Source organism: Leucopleurus acutus (genome assembly GCF_964270905.1).
Source record: "Leucopleurus acutus genome assembly, chromosome: 14".
Lineage (NCBI taxonomy): Eukaryota > Metazoa > Chordata > Mammalia > Artiodactyla > Delphinidae > Leucopleurus > Leucopleurus acutus.
The window spans coordinates 11650920-11666891 of record NC_139156.1 but is presented as its reverse complement, the minus strand read 5'-3'; positions in this window follow the sequence as shown (position 1 = coordinate 11666891).

The following is a 15972-nucleotide window of genomic DNA, read 5'->3' as shown; positions in this document are numbered from 1 at the left end:
CACACCCACACTACCCGCAGCCTTCTCCTCTCCCCTGAAGACAGCTCCACCCTTGCAGTTGCTCAGAGCAATTATCTCGGAGTCCCTTCTGATCATCCTTCTTCTCACACCTCACATCTAGTCCATCAAGTAACTCTGCAGGTTCCACCTTCAAAATAAATCCAGAAGCCCATGCTTGCACCATCTCCATCTCCACATCAGCCCCGTCCAAGTCACCATCCAGTGCCCTGGTTTACTACAGCATCCTCCTAACAGGTCACTCTGCTTCCAATTGCCATAGTCTATTCTAAACGGACCAACCAGAGTGAGCCTTTAGAAACAAGGGAAGTCTCACCATGTCAACCCTCTGTTCAAAGCTGCAGTGGCTCCCCATGTGGCCCCAAGAGAAAGCCCAAGACCTTATAAAGACTGACAAGACCCCACATGACTGGGACCTCTATTCCCCTCTGACCTCCTTTCCCGTTCTCCTGCCTCACTCATCTGTTCCAGCGAAACCTCCCCCTATCCCTCAATCCCACCCCCGCAACAATCCCACCTCATGACCTTTGCATTGGCTCTTCCCTCTGTCTAGGGTATGCATGGTGCGTGCTCTCAGTTTCTTCAGGTATTTAACCAAATGTCACCCCATCAGTGTTTAAAATGGCACTCCCACGTCTGTATTTCCACGCCCCGTTTTCCTCCACTCCTGCCATGTTTCTCTATAGCGCACACCACCTTCTAACGTGCTGGAACTTACTTCCTATGTATGTGTATTGTCTGTTTCTCTGTACAGTACCTACACTCGCTCTACTCTCCACTCTCCCTAGAATGTAAGCCCTGCTGTCCCAGCACCTAGAAGAGTGCTTGTCACATTTGTCACATAGTGAGCACTCAACAAAAATGTGCTGATGAATCAGGACGAGAAATACTTATTCCCTGTCCCCGAAAACTCCACTAAGATGACAGAAAAGACCTTACAAATACAGTTTTTTATATATATATATATATATGAAAATTTTTTTTTTCGGACAGGCCTTTCACTGTTGTGGCCTCTCCCGTTGCGGAGCACAGGCTCCGGACGCGCAGGCTCAGCGGCCATGGCTCATGGGCCCAGCCGCTCTGCGGAATGTGTGATCTGCCCAGACCGGGGCACGAACCTGTGTCCCCTGCATCGGCAGGCGGACTCTCAACCACTGCGCCACCAGGGAAGCCCAATACAGTATTTTTTTTTTTTTTTTTTTTTGCGGTACGCGGGCCTCTCACTGTTGTGGCCTCTCCCGTTGCGGAGCACAGGCTTCGGACGCGCAGGCTCAGCGGCCATGGCTCACGGGCCCAGCCGCTCCGCGGCATGTGGGATCTTCCCAGACCGGGGCACGAACCCGTGTCCCCTGCATCGGCAGGCAGACTCTCAACCACTGCGCCACCAGGGAAGCCCCAGTATATTTTTATAATAAGGTACAAACCTGCCTGGACGAGGGTACTGGCAAGGAGGCAATAATGGGAGAGATATTTCTTCTTTTTTAAATTGAAGTATAGTTGATTTACAATATTATAAAATGTCAACCAATCTGAAAGCAGATGGAGCAGCAGAAACTGCTTTAACACGATAAAGGAGCCACCACCAGAGGCGGGCAGCTGGGCACTGGTGAGGGGCCAGTGTACACTGCAGAGACGCACATGAGTTCCGGACCACAGGGCAGGCAAGGGCTGAAAACGGGTTTTGGATCAATCTCTGTATAAGGAGGCCTCACTCAGCCTCCCTCCCACCCTAGCCCAGGAAACCAGAAATTGTTGTGGGAAATGTGGAGGCACAGAGGCTGTGGACTTAGGGACCACTGGCCAGGCTGAGGTGCAAATGAGACTCTGGGCTGTATGAGAGTTAAGTGAAGGTCTGCATCCTGAACTGGGAGGCCCCTTCCCCTCCCTGCATCCAGAAAGCCAGCAGCAAGTTGCTGATAAATAAAACAAATCATAATAGAGATGAATGTTTAGGGATTCCCCAAAGTTATCACATCTAACTAATCATAAAGAAATACACCGTCCACAAGCCTCTTTCACACACATACAGCTTCTGAGCGCTTTTGATGCCTCCCTCTCAAATATGAGGGGTATGCGAGGATCACAGACGTTTAATGCCTCTGACATGAGAGACCAGAACAAACAAGATAAGAATTCAGGGGAAAGACAACAGAGAGAGTAGAATAAATCTTTTTTAAAAACTGTATTTACCCGAGAGAGAGTGAAGTTATTGCATCCATAAAACAAGAAACAGAGCTTGGAATATAAATATAAAAACAAAATATTTTTTAAAGGGGGTTGGAAGAAAAAGTCAAGGAAATCTCCTAAAAAGTAGAACAAATGAAGAAAAATGTATAATAGGAGAGAAAGAAGACTAGTAGAGAATCAGTCCAAGTAATAGGAGTTCTAGAAACACATTACAAGGAAAATAGTGGAGAGGAAATTAAAGATACAATTCAAGAAGATTGTCCAGACTAGAGAAAACTCATCTCCAAACTGAAAGAGCCCACAAAGTGGGCACAATGACACACCTACAACAAAGTACACCAGCATGAAATTTCAAAACAATTTCCAAAAAACTTACAAAACAGCATACTGCTGGTGGGAATATAAAATGGTATAACCACTTCAAAAAGCAGTTTGGAAGCGTCTTTAAAAGTCAAACATATACCGAGTGTATAATTCAGACATTCCACTTCTATGTATTTACCCAAGAAAAATAAAAGCATATGTCTATACAAAGATTGTACATGAATGTTCACAGCAGCTTTATTTGTAATATCCTCAAACCGGAAACAACCCAAATGTCCATCAACAGCTGAAGAGATGGACATTCTGTGGTATATACATACAACAGAATCAATATTTTTAAAATTGTGGTATATACATACAACAGAATATTAAAAAATGAATTATTGATACATTCAACAGCATGGATGAATCTCAAAACTATTATGCTCAGTATAAAAGCCAAAAGGGGTACATACTCTATGATTCCATTTATGTAAAATTCTAGAAAACGCAAACTAGACTATAGTGACAGGAAGTAGATCAGTGGTTGCTCGGGGATAATAGCGAGTGGAATGGGGTGGGGGGGTCAGGTGGGAAGGATGGATTTCAAAGGGGCACAAGGGAAGTTTAGAGGTGATGGATATGTCCATTATCTTGATTGTGGTGATGGCTTCACAGGTGTATACGTTTGTCAGAACTTAAATCGCATACTTTATGTATGTGCATTTCGTCGTATATCAAGTATACGTCAATAAAGCTGTTTGTAAAATCACCTATGAGTTGAGAATGTAAAATGGTGTAGCCCCTTTGGAAATAGTTGGGCAGTTCCTCAAAAAGTTAAACATGAAATTACCGTATAACTCTGAAATTCCACTTCTGTGTATCTACCAAGAGAAATGAAAACAAATGTCTGCACTAAAACTTGTGTGTATGAATGTTCAAAGCAGCATTATTGATAATAGCCAAAAAGTGGAAACCCAAATGTCCATCAGCTGATGAAGGGATAAACAGATGTGGTGTATCCATACAAAGGAATGAACCCTGATGTACGCTACATGCATGAACCTGAAAAATATTTCACTAGGTGAAAGCACCATCGCAGAATACCACATGCTGTATGATCCAGTTTAGATAAAGTTCGAAATAAGCAAATCTGTAGAGACAGAAAGTAGATTAGTGGTTACCTAAGCCTGGAGGCAAAGAAGGAATGGGGGATGACTGTTAATAGGTACAAGCTTTCTTTTGGGGATGATGAAAAAGTCCTAAAATTAGGTTATGGTGACGGTTGCACAGTTCTGTAAATATACTTAAAATCATGTAATTGTATGCTTTAAATAGGTGAACACTATGTCAGCGGTCCCCAACATTTTTGGCACCAGGGACCGATTTCGTGAAAGACAATTTTTCCTCCGCAGGGAAGGGGGGGGATGTGGTTCAGGTGGTAATGCGAGCGAGGGGGAGCGGCAGATGAAGCTTCACTCGCTCGCCCCCCACTCACCTCCTGCTGTACGGTTCGGTTCCTAACAGGCTGCGGACCAGTAGCGGTCCACGGCCCAGGGTTGGGGACCCTTGCTCTATGGTATATAAATTACATCTCAACAAAACTGTTAAAAATTTTTTTAATTGCAAAGATCAAAACCAGCTCACATACAAAGGTTCAGAAGTCAAATTGTCACTGGACTTCTTGGAAAACTACTGGAGGATATGGTGCAACAATATAAGAAAAGGCAAAAAGAGGGTAAAACTCAGGCTCCTAGGAACAGGGAACCCAACATCAAAGAGAGGCAAAGTCCCTGTTGGGATGCCAGTGGGCATGTGGTAAAGTCAGGACAGCCAGTCCAGAGGGAAGCATGACAGTGAAGCCTCCAGGAGCCTCATCTGATGAGTCTGAATGTTTTGACATTGTATTGAAAAGCATTTGATACATCTGTGGCTCTATTTGGTTAAAATTAGTGACAAGTTTATAGAAAACTAAGCAAAGAAAAATCAGTCAATTATTAACTCCAGGAAAAACCCCAAAGAGTACAAGAAAGAAAACAACCAAAATATACGACTTGTAATTAGTAATGACAGAGTCATAAATGCTTTTAACTGAAAACGGATACATTTGGGGGAGGGGGATTGAGGAGAACGAAAAGTAAGACAGCGAAATACTCATCTACCATAATGGGAAGTCAGCAGCAGCAGTATTGTATATTGTTCCTGTTATGTGGAGGTAAATATCAGAAGAAACAGTTAAAATTTTTAAACGATGGCCTCTGAGGAGTAAGCCTGGGAGAGGATGGTGAAGAGGAGTGCACTTTTACTTGACTTTTTGTACTGTTTGACTTTTTAAGCTATTATATATCATTTTAAAATTAAAATTAATTAAAAAACTTCTAGTAGGGCTTCCCTGGTGGCGCAGTGGTTGAGAGTCCGCCTGCCGATGCAGGGGACATGGGTTCGTGCCCCGGTCCGGGAGGATCCCACATGCTGCAGAGCGGCTGGGCCTGTGAGCCATGGCCGCTGAGCCTGTGCGTCCAGAGCCTGTGCTCCGCAACGGGAGAGGCCACAACAGTGAGAGGCCCGCGTTCTGCCAAAAAAAAAAAAATTCTAGTAATCATCATGTGTCTAGTACATAACAAAAGAGGTAAGAAGACTTGGTGATATCACCAATAACAGTAACAGCTAGATTTCACTGAGCAGTTTGTATGTGTGTGGCACGGTTCTAAGTACGGTTTTAAATACTGTCTCATTTAACAACCCCTTGAGGGGGTCTTAATCCAGCTGCAAGTAAAATTGTGAGTCTCCATGGATTAAACAAGCACATTCACACACATTTTCATTTGATCTTCCCTAAACCTCATGATACGGGAATATAGATGTAGAAAACTGAGTCTCAGAGAGGTCTGGAGAACGGTTCAATGTCACAGGTACAACTGAAAAAACAGGACTGGAATTCAGGTCTTTGGGCTCCTGGTACTCCTTATACATATGCCTCACATCCACGAAAAAATGATTTTTAAAAATCGCTGTTCCTGGTGTCTACTTTGTAACACTGTTCCCTCATCATATTTTTATTTTTTGATGTAGACCATTTTTATTTTTTAAACATCTTTATTGGAGTATAATTGCTTTACATTGTTAATTTCTGCTGTATAACAAAGTGAATTAGCTATACGAATACATATATCCCCATATCCCCTTCCTCTTGTGACTCCCTCCCACCCTCCCTATCCCCCACCCCGAGGTGGTCTCAAAGCACCGAGCTGATCTCCCTGTGCTACGCAGCTGCTTCCCACTAGCTATTTTACATTTGGTAGTGTATATATGTCACTTCGTCCCAGCTTACCCTTCCCTCTCCCCGTGTCCTCAAGTCCATCCTCTATGTCTGCGTCTTTACTCCTGTCCTTCCCCTAGGTTCTTCAGAACCTTTTTGTTTTTTAGATTCCATGTATGTGTTAGCATATGGTATTTGTTTTTTTCCTTCTGACTTACTTCACTCTGTATGACAGACTCTAGGTCCATCCACCTCACTACAAATAACTCAATTTCGTTTCTTTTTATGGCTGAGTAATATTTCACTGTATATATGTACCACATCTTCTTTATCCATTCACCTGTTGATGGACACTTAGGTTGCTTCCATGTCCTGGCTATTGTAAATAGAGCTGCAATGAACATTGTGGTACATGACTCTCTTTGAATTATGGTTTTCTCAGGGTATATGCCCAGTAGTGGGATTGCTGGGTCATATGGTAGTTCTATTTGTAGTTTTTTAAGGAACCTCCATACTGTTCTCCATAGTGGCTGTATCAATTTACATTCCCACCAACAGTGCAAGACGGTTCCCTTTTCTCCACACCCTCTCCAGCATTTATTGTAGACTTTTTGATGATGGCCATTCTGACTGGTGTGATGATACCTCATTGTAGTTTCGATTTGCATTTCTCTAATGATTAGTGATGTTGAGCATCCTCTCATGTGTTTATTGGCAATCTGTATATCTCCCTTTGGAGAAATGTCTATTTAGGTCTTCTGCCCATTTTTGGATTGGGTTGTTTGTTTTTTGTTATTGAGCTGCATGTGCTGCTTGTATATTTTGGAGATTAGTCCTTTGTCAGTTGCTTCGTTTGCAAATATTTTCTCCCATTCTGAGTGTTGTCTTTTCTTCTTGTTTATGGTTTCCTTTGCTGTGCGAAAGCTTTGAAGTTTCATTAGGTCCCAATTGTTTATTTTTGTTTTTATTTCCATTTCTCTAGGAGGTGGGTCTAAAAGGATCTTCCTGTGAGTTATGTCAGAGTGTTCTGTCCATGTTCCTCATCTTATTTTTAAATGTTAAAGGAGAAAAGGGTTTGGCATTTTCAAGTATCTTAACCAGACCTTCCTTAAAATCCAGATGAAAACTGCTCTCTGAAAAGCCAAAAAAAAAAAAAAAAAAGGGAGAAGGAAGTGCATTTTTGCACACAAACTCATGCACAAGTAAGGAATGACCATGACATAATAATTTTTTTTTTGAACAATCATATTGCAACACACATCTCACACTAAATGTGGTCCATTCTGTGTGATCATGCAGACACTCCTCAGCACTCCTGAGACAACGGGGTGCTGCGACTGCTCAGACCTTACAAAAAACCTTCTCCCTGGGTACGTCTAACGGTGAGCAATATCTTGCAGCCGTCACCAGTTTTGGGAAACTGCTAAAAGCCATTTGATGGAATCAGCAGAATGACATGGGTGATACAGTGGTGAAATGCTGGTGGGGGACTGTGATACGCAGCTGTAAAATAGCTGGGCCAATTTTCGGGTGTGGCTTATAAACCAATCTCAAAAACGACTTCAAAAGAATCAGCATTTGCCAAGAGGATTACAGGTGACTTTTTTTTTTTTTTGTGTTACGCGGGCCTCTCACTGCTGTGGCCTCTCCCGTTGCGGAGCACAGGCTCCAGAGGCACAGGCTCAGCGGCCATGGCTCACGGGCCCAGCCGCTCCACGGCATGTGGGATCTTCCCGGACCGGGGCACGAACCCACGTCCGCTGCATCAGCAGGCAGACTCTCAACCAGTGCGCCACCAGGGAAGCCCAGGTGACTACTTTTTAAGACAAATATACACTTCACATTTTGGACATATAAAATCTGGCATGATTAAAAGATTCATTTTATAAAAGCAAAAGGTTACAATACTAACGTTTACGGCCATCATATAACACACCCACAAATGTTCCTTAGTACTTAGTAAAAAACAATGGACATTTTTTGAACTAGTCAGTTCCATAAGACAGAATTCAATGAAGAACAACTAAAAAATTATTTTTTAACCCAAGCCTAATTAATATTGAAAAATACAAAAGTTTTAACGATTTTAATTAAAAGTATCTGGTTATTCATCTACACTTATAAACTAATCTCCAGAACTCTTTTAAATGCTTTTAAAAATCATAAAACCTGACCAAGGTAGAAAGCAATCTTCAAAAGACAGATCATTTATCAAGATGTTCCCATTTACCATTTCCAAGTACCATTTAATCAGCCATCAAATTTCACCTAAAAGCTATTTTATAGCTGTTTCACATGTAGTTGAAGAAAATGTTAAAAATGGTGGTAAACATGTAAGAAAATCATCTGACAAAATACAGGGACTGCAGATCATGTCGTTCTTGCCTACATTTTAGCCAGATAGAAACTTCTGTGAATCACTACTTCTTAGACGTTCACTGACCAAATTCTCAGGAAATGTACTTTGGCTCACAAGTTTGATATTTTTATCAGATTTTAAAGGAACATTACATGTGAGTTTTTGCACCTTAAACCAAAAAGAAAAAAAAAGCTGAAATAATATACAAAACCGTAAGTCAGATCTTGAAGATACTTGGGGTGGAAAAATACACGTGTGTATACACAAATGAACATGTATGTACATATTCACCTATATGCATGCACATGTATGCATATATACATATTTACAGGAGCTTTTAAGCAAGCTGAAAAGCAGTGCGTTTTGTTGGCCCAGCAACTGGATAAATGCACTTTAGAAATAGTCTGCACAGCTACACCTCTCCAGAGTAGGCATTAGTTCCACACAGAGATCTGGCAATCATCAGATCCAAAGTTTTCAGCCCATAAAAAGGAGTTACCTTTATAGGGAGGCAAATACCACAAATTTCTGTTTATCAGGATTGTTAGATGATCTCTGTTGATAAAGACAGGAGAATCCACTAACAGTACCTAGTTTTACATGCTTCCAGTCATAAATACCAAAATACCTTCTTTAATAACTGCTAATCCCACACATTTACATCATAGGCTTATAAAGTGCCATTTTTGATCCAGTCCATATTTTGAAGGGATTTACAGATACAGGTAAAATTTGTAGCCAGGCACTATTTACAACCTTGAACAATCTTTCCAGATGAGGCCACGTCTGTTCTCAGCCACTACTACCCTCAACCTTTTTCAGTCAGGGCCACCAGAAAGTTTTTTCACCCTTAACATAAACAGCAGTAAATTCTCCAAGGGCGAACATACCATATTCCTGACTTTATAGGATAAATGGATACGCGGCGGTTAAGGAAGACTGTTATCTGCTACATTTTGCAGGCATTGTTCTCCTAGTGTTGCTGAGGTTGATGGCCTACCTTATTTCTTCATGTCTAATATTTTTATGTCATTAGGTTAAAAAAATGACAGTAGATTAAAATCACCTTAAGGCAATGTAAGAGGAAACTCACTAATAAGCTGATGACTAGCTGAGATCTTAACTCACCTAATGTCTTAAATAACTAAGTTCTGTCACATAAAATGAAAACTTGACAAAGCAAAGATGTGGAAGAGTACTGTTTCTCAAAAGGAAAAGTATCTAAGAACAGTCATCTAACAAGAAGAAAGCTGAGTAAATTTACACACTCTAATTCTGTCAGAGAGAAAATGAGAAGAATTCTGAGAGCAGTTACAAATCTGAAAGGAAAATAGTGCCTAGGCCCAAGCAGTAATGACTGTTTATTATTATTATATTATTTATTTTTATTTTTATTTTTTGGGGTTGCAGGCCCCTCACTGTTGTGGTCTCTCCCGTTGTGGAGCACAGGCTCCGGACGTGCAGGCTCAGTGGCCATGGCTCACAGGCCTAGCCGCTTTGCGGCATGTGGGATCTTCCCGGACCGGGGCACGAACCCGCGCGTCCCCTGCATCGGCAAGCGGACTTTCAACCACTGCGCCACCAGGGAAGCCCTCTGTTTATTATTTTTTAATGCGAGCTATAAAATTCAAAACTTATATACTTTATTGTGTCGAAAATACACAACATAAAAATTTCCATCTTAGCCATTTTTAAGTGTACAGTTCAGTACGGTCACATTGTTGTGAAATAGATCTCCAGAACGTTTTCATCCTGCAAATCTCAAACTATACCCATAAAACAATTCCCCTTTCTCTCTTCCCTTCAGCTCCTGGTAACCTCTCCTTTACCTTCTTTCTCTATGAATTTGACTACTTTAGATACCTCATATAAGTGGAATTACACGGTGATTTTCTTTTTGTGACAGGCTTATTTCACTTAGCACAACTTCTTCAAGCTTCATCCAGGTTACAGCGTGCATCATATTTCCTTCCTTCTAAAAGGCTGAAAAAATTCCATTATATATATATACGTTTTGTATAATCCATTCATCCGTCGATGGACATCTGAGTTGCTTCTATCTCTTGGCTATTGTGAACAACACTGCTATAAACATGGGTGTACAAATATCTCTTTGAGAATCCGCTTTCAACTCTTTTGGATATATACCTGAAAGTGGGATTGCTGGGTCATGTGGTAATTCTGTTTTTAATTTTTTGAGGACTCTCCAGATTGTTTTTCATAGCGGTTGCACCATTTTACAATCCTACCAACAGTGCACAAGTGTTTTAATTTCCCCACATCCTCATCAACATTTGTTTATTTTGTTTTTCTTTTTTATGGAGTAAAAAAAAAAAAAAAGCTATATACTTTTTACGTCCACAGTATTCAGTTTAAGGTAAGTTAGAAAAATGGAAATAACTGTCTAAAAATTTTCAAAATTTTAAAATGTATATAGCCAACTAGATCATTGTTCCCAGAACCTAAAACGTTTTAAACTCCAAGTTATTTTTACTTAGATCTTATTCTTATTCTTTCTTTTGAACACCCTGTCCTTATTCTAGCCCATCCAGGAGCAGAAGATAAGTAAGGGTGCATTCAACTGTAAACATGGGAACAGCTGCCAGTGGTAGAGAAGGGGATGAGGCGGGCGTGCGTGACAGGAGAAGGGCAGAAGGGCAGATCTGGCACCTAGACCGGCTTCCCTCTTGAAGATTTCCTTTCCAATCACTGCCACAAGCACGTTCAGGAACATCAACAGCAGCTCCTGAAAGGAAGCTGACTTGCCTTTTCCCCAAAACAGCTGAGAACTGAGAGGCTCCCATCACCAGCAGTAGCCACCTAGACTGCCAGAGGAAGCTCTCAACGGCCCACTTGACTTTGGGAGTGACAAGGTGGAAGGCACAGCAACTGTGCCTTGAATAATAATAATAAATGACCCACACTGCTTCCTGTAGCAGTGCATTTCCCTCATTCTAACAGATCTAACCAGACCCAAGCTCCAATTTTGTACACAATGCATCTCTTTCCCTTCTGTTCCTACTTTATCATCATTATTTGCCATTAGGTCCTTTGTAAAGTTTGCAAATTTACCTCATAAAAACTTACTCATTCACTCAACAACTATTCATTAAGCATCTGATACATAGGTACTGTGAGAGTCACAAACGAGACAAAATCACTACCCTCGTGGAATTTATAATCTGGTAGAATGCCATTAATCAAATAATCACATAACTATCTATGTCTATCGTTTCAAGGACCATAAAGAAAAAAATAAGGGATAATGCAAGTATAACTGGGCAATCCTTAAATTAGATGTGGGAATGAGGCAGTCAGGGAAGACTTATCTGAAAAAAATGACAAGTTGATACAAATAGCCAAGTAGAGAGTGGTAGGAGCTTTCTAGACTAAGAAGGCATATGCAAAGGCCCTGAGGTGGGAAAGCTCAGCCAGGGTGACTGGAGCTTGTTAACAGGGGGGAGGGGGAGAAGGGCTAGATGGGTAGGAAAGCACCCAGGGCTCTAAAGCATGTCAAGGACTTGAGATTTTATGCTAAGTCCAGTGGGAAGTTATTGAGGCATTTTCAGGCTACATGTTAGTAAGTGTTTATTAAAAATTAATGCAACTGTATACTAAGATTTATTAAGTGAATAAAGGAAGGTGCAGAAGCGTATATACAGGGCTTCCCTGGTGGCGCAGTGGTTAAGAATCCGCCTGCCAATGCAGGGAACACGGGTTCGAGTCCTGGTCCGGGAAGACCCCACATGCCGCGGTGCAACTAAGTCCATGTGCCACACTACTGAGCCTGCTCTCTAGAGCCCACGTGCCACAACTACTGAAGCCTGCACACCTAGAGCCCGTCCTCCTCAACAAGAGAAGCTACTGCAATGAAAAAGCCCATGCACTTCAATGAAGAGTAGCCCCTGCTCGCCACAACTAGAGAAAGTCCACGCACAGCAACGAAGACCCAATGCAGCCAAAAATAAATTAATTAATTTTTAAAAAGTGTATACACACTATCATGTGGAAAAGGGAGGGAGAATAAATGTTCATATATAGGTATCTCTGAAAAAAATACAAGACACTGATACCACTAGTGTCTCCTGAGATGGGAACTAAATGGCTAGGAGACAGTGGGAGGAACAATTTTCTACTGTATACCTTTTTTTTTTTTTTTTTTTTTTTGTGGTACACGGGCCTCTCACTCTTGTGGCCTCTCCCGTTGCGAAGCACAGGCTCCGGACGCGCAGGCTCAGCAGCCATGGCTCACGGGCCTAGCCGCTCCACGGCATGTGGGATCTTCCCGGACTGGGGCACGAACCTGTGTCCCCTGCATTGGCAGGCAGACTCTCAACCACTGCGCCACCAGGGAAGCCCCCTGTATACCTTTTTTTAATCTTTTGAATTATGTATCACACTTAAGAGTTACCTATATAACAGTAAGTTAAAAATTAAAAAGTCACTCTGGCTGTTGTGTAGAAAAGACTAAAAGGGTTAAAAGCTTAGGTTAAGACATAGGTAAGATATCGGAACAGTTAAAAATGAAAAAGATTGATAATATCTAGTGTTGAGGAAATGCGGGGAGTAACTGGAATTTTCACATGCTGCATGCAAGTGCAAACTGATGCAATCATTTTTGGAAATTATTGGGGAGCATCTGCTAAAACTGATCAGACACATATCCTATAACCCAGACTTCCATCCCTAGGTATACTCAACAGAAATGTGTACTATGTTCCCTAAGATTTATAAAAATTCATTACAGCACTATACATAACTCCCAAATGGAAAACCAAGTGTTTAAAGGAGAGTAGAATGGATAAACTGTAGCACATTCACACACTACTAGCACACTGAAAAACTCAGCTATATGCAACAAGAAACCCATTAACAGTAAATCAGAAACAAAAGAATATACACTGCTTAATTCCAGTTACATAGTTCAAAAACAAGCAAACTGATTTAAGATCATAGAAATCAGGCTAGTGGTTATCTTAGGGGAAGAGTGGAGGTCAGAGACTAGAAAAAAGCATGAAGGCTTCTGAACTGCTGTCAATGTCCTATTTCCCAATCTTGGTGGCACTACATGAACGTGTTCGCTTTGCAAAAGTTCAGAGCTGTACACGTGTGTGTACTTCTGTGTGTCATGTCCTAACTTCTTAAAGTATAAATACCAGGTAGGAAGCTACTGTAGTAGTCGAAATCAAAGATGGTAGGTTAAACTAGCATAAGAATAGAGAACAGGGCTTCCCTGGTGGCGCAGTGGTTGAGAGTCCGCCTGCCGATGCAGGGGACATGGGTTCGTGCCCCGGTCCGGGAAGATCCCACATGCCGCGGAGCGGCTAGGCCCGTGAGCCATGGCCACTGAGCCTGCGCATCTAGAGCCTACGCATCCAGAGCCTGTGCTCCACAACGGGAGAGGCCACAACAGTGAGAAGCCCGCGTACTGCAAAAAAAAAAAAAAAAAAAAATAGCAAGTAAAGACGAGATTTATAAAGTGAGATCTACTTTTTTTTTCCCTGCTTTTTCATTTTTTCACCAGTCTAGTAGGTCTAATAAAAGCATCAGCAAATTGAAAGTCAAGACAAAGCCATTTGCTTGAATGAGGTTAACAAATTTGAGTAAGGTTGTAAAGTCCTGGGAGTAAACACAAGTAATTTCCAGATATATTAGAATTTAAAACCTTTGCGTTTGACAGCACTAGTTTCAGGACACATTTAAGACCCAATCAAACTAGAAATACAGAATATAGGGCATTCAATAAACATTTACCCTTTGTGATAGAAGGGGAGACTGAATTTTAAATACACTATTTTAAACGTGCACTTGCAGGTGATACCATACCACAAGAGATCAATACTATTAAAATTATTACCTACTGTTTTCCTACAAGTCTTTTATAAACTGTCTTATTCTCACGTAATTAGGAAATTTCCTTATATCCTAACCAGTTTATCAGTATTGCTGAAGCACACACAAACTTTAGATGTCTATGTGATATATATATATATAGCAATTATATACATAATCGCTACTTGAAGAATCTCAACTGTGTCACTTCCTATGGTTATTTCCAAGTAGTCTATTATACTCAGATGCTGCGTGGCCAGGAACCCAATTCTGCCTTGCTGGTAGCCCCTCTTCTGAGAAAATAATGCTCCCCAAACTATCTGACACCATGGCCCAGTATCACTCATGTCCTTGAAGAGTGCTACACAGGAGTAGCTATGGTTCCTACCTAGTACATCCAGGTACATTACCATCAGGTGTACATTCTAATCACCTCTGAAAGATGCTTAACAAACTATACTGGGTAGCAATCATAGTGATCATGCACTCTAAAAAACTAGTTTTTCTGGGAAATGTGTGACCACTACCCATGGGATTTTCTTCCCCTGACAACGGCTAGAAAAGGAAGGAAACCATGCCAATGAGTTTTATTTCAGATTACATTCACCCACAACTGTGGAGCCTCAGAATCTGCATTTTAACAAGCACTCAGTTCATTCTGATCAAGTTCTAGTCAAGTAGAACACCAAGTGGTATTCTGGTTCTAAGAGGGAGACTAAAATATTTACTTTTACTTCCTCAATCATGTTCATGCATTAAACATTTACTGAGTATTTACCATGTGCCAAGTATTCTTATGTAAGTCCTAGGGTTTGTGTAGTTACTAGAAGGTCCTGCCCCCATGGAGCTTACATTCTAATGGAGGAAAACTGACATAACCAAAGACAGAAAAATAGTGAAGCAACCTGGGTATGAAGTTATCCATTTTTAAAAATAAAAGATTCCTGGTTATAATAAACTAAATGTGGCTTTTGAAGGATATTGTAATCCCATCATTTTACTGAAAATGCTCAAAGGCAGTATTTTAAAAACAGCAGCATGTGCCCAACATTCTAATACACACACAGATACAAAAATAAAACACACATTAAAGGAAACTGAAAAGAAATGATCAGGGCCAGTAAATGACACAAAGATGTTGGTAATACTTTTTCAATAACCTGGTAAAGTCTCCTAGTCTTCTTGACAAAATGTGCAGTTTGAGCTAACACATTAAATATCTGCACCCAAATTCTGATTATCACGCATGGTTTACTACACTTGCCCAAGACTGTCTATTCCCATGTCAATGCTCTTCAGAATCAAGGACTTCTCCCCTCTTCATTACCCTAGTCACCACTCCTTTCCCAATCTCATTAAACAGATAACCAAGGATGAGCTGGTCAATATGCTAAAATATAACCTAGCCAAAGGAAGTTAAAAATGTTCTTCCAAGTTTAGTCCTTTTCAAAAAAAAGCAGCTAACTAAAATTATTGTACCTATTTTGTTTAGCTATGTTAAGATTTAAGAATTGGCTTTATTTTTGTGAGCAAAAGCAATCATATAAACCACATATGGAACAATTCAACTCACAACTTTTTTTTTTTTTTTTTTTTGCGGTACGCGGGCCTCTCACTGTTGTGGCCTTTCCCGTTGCGGAGCACAGGCTCCAGACGCACAGGCTCAGCGGCTATGGCTCACGGTCCCAGCCGCTCCGCGGCATGTGGGATCTTCCCGGACTGGGGCACGAACCCGCATCCCCTGCATCGGCAGGCGGACTCTCAACCACTGCACCACCAAGGAAGCCCTCAACTCACAACTTTTAACCAGTAAAATGAACTGTGAAAATCTGAAATTTATGCAATATTAGTATCAATTTTCATAACAGGCACAGTTGCATATGGCTACATATTTCACGCCCATTTTGTCCAGATGGTTTTGGACCTCTCTTCATTGGTATACCAAAACCCAAGGAAGAAGGATACAGGAACAGGAGAAAAAAAAAACTTGCGGGTGGACAAGTTATGATATCCA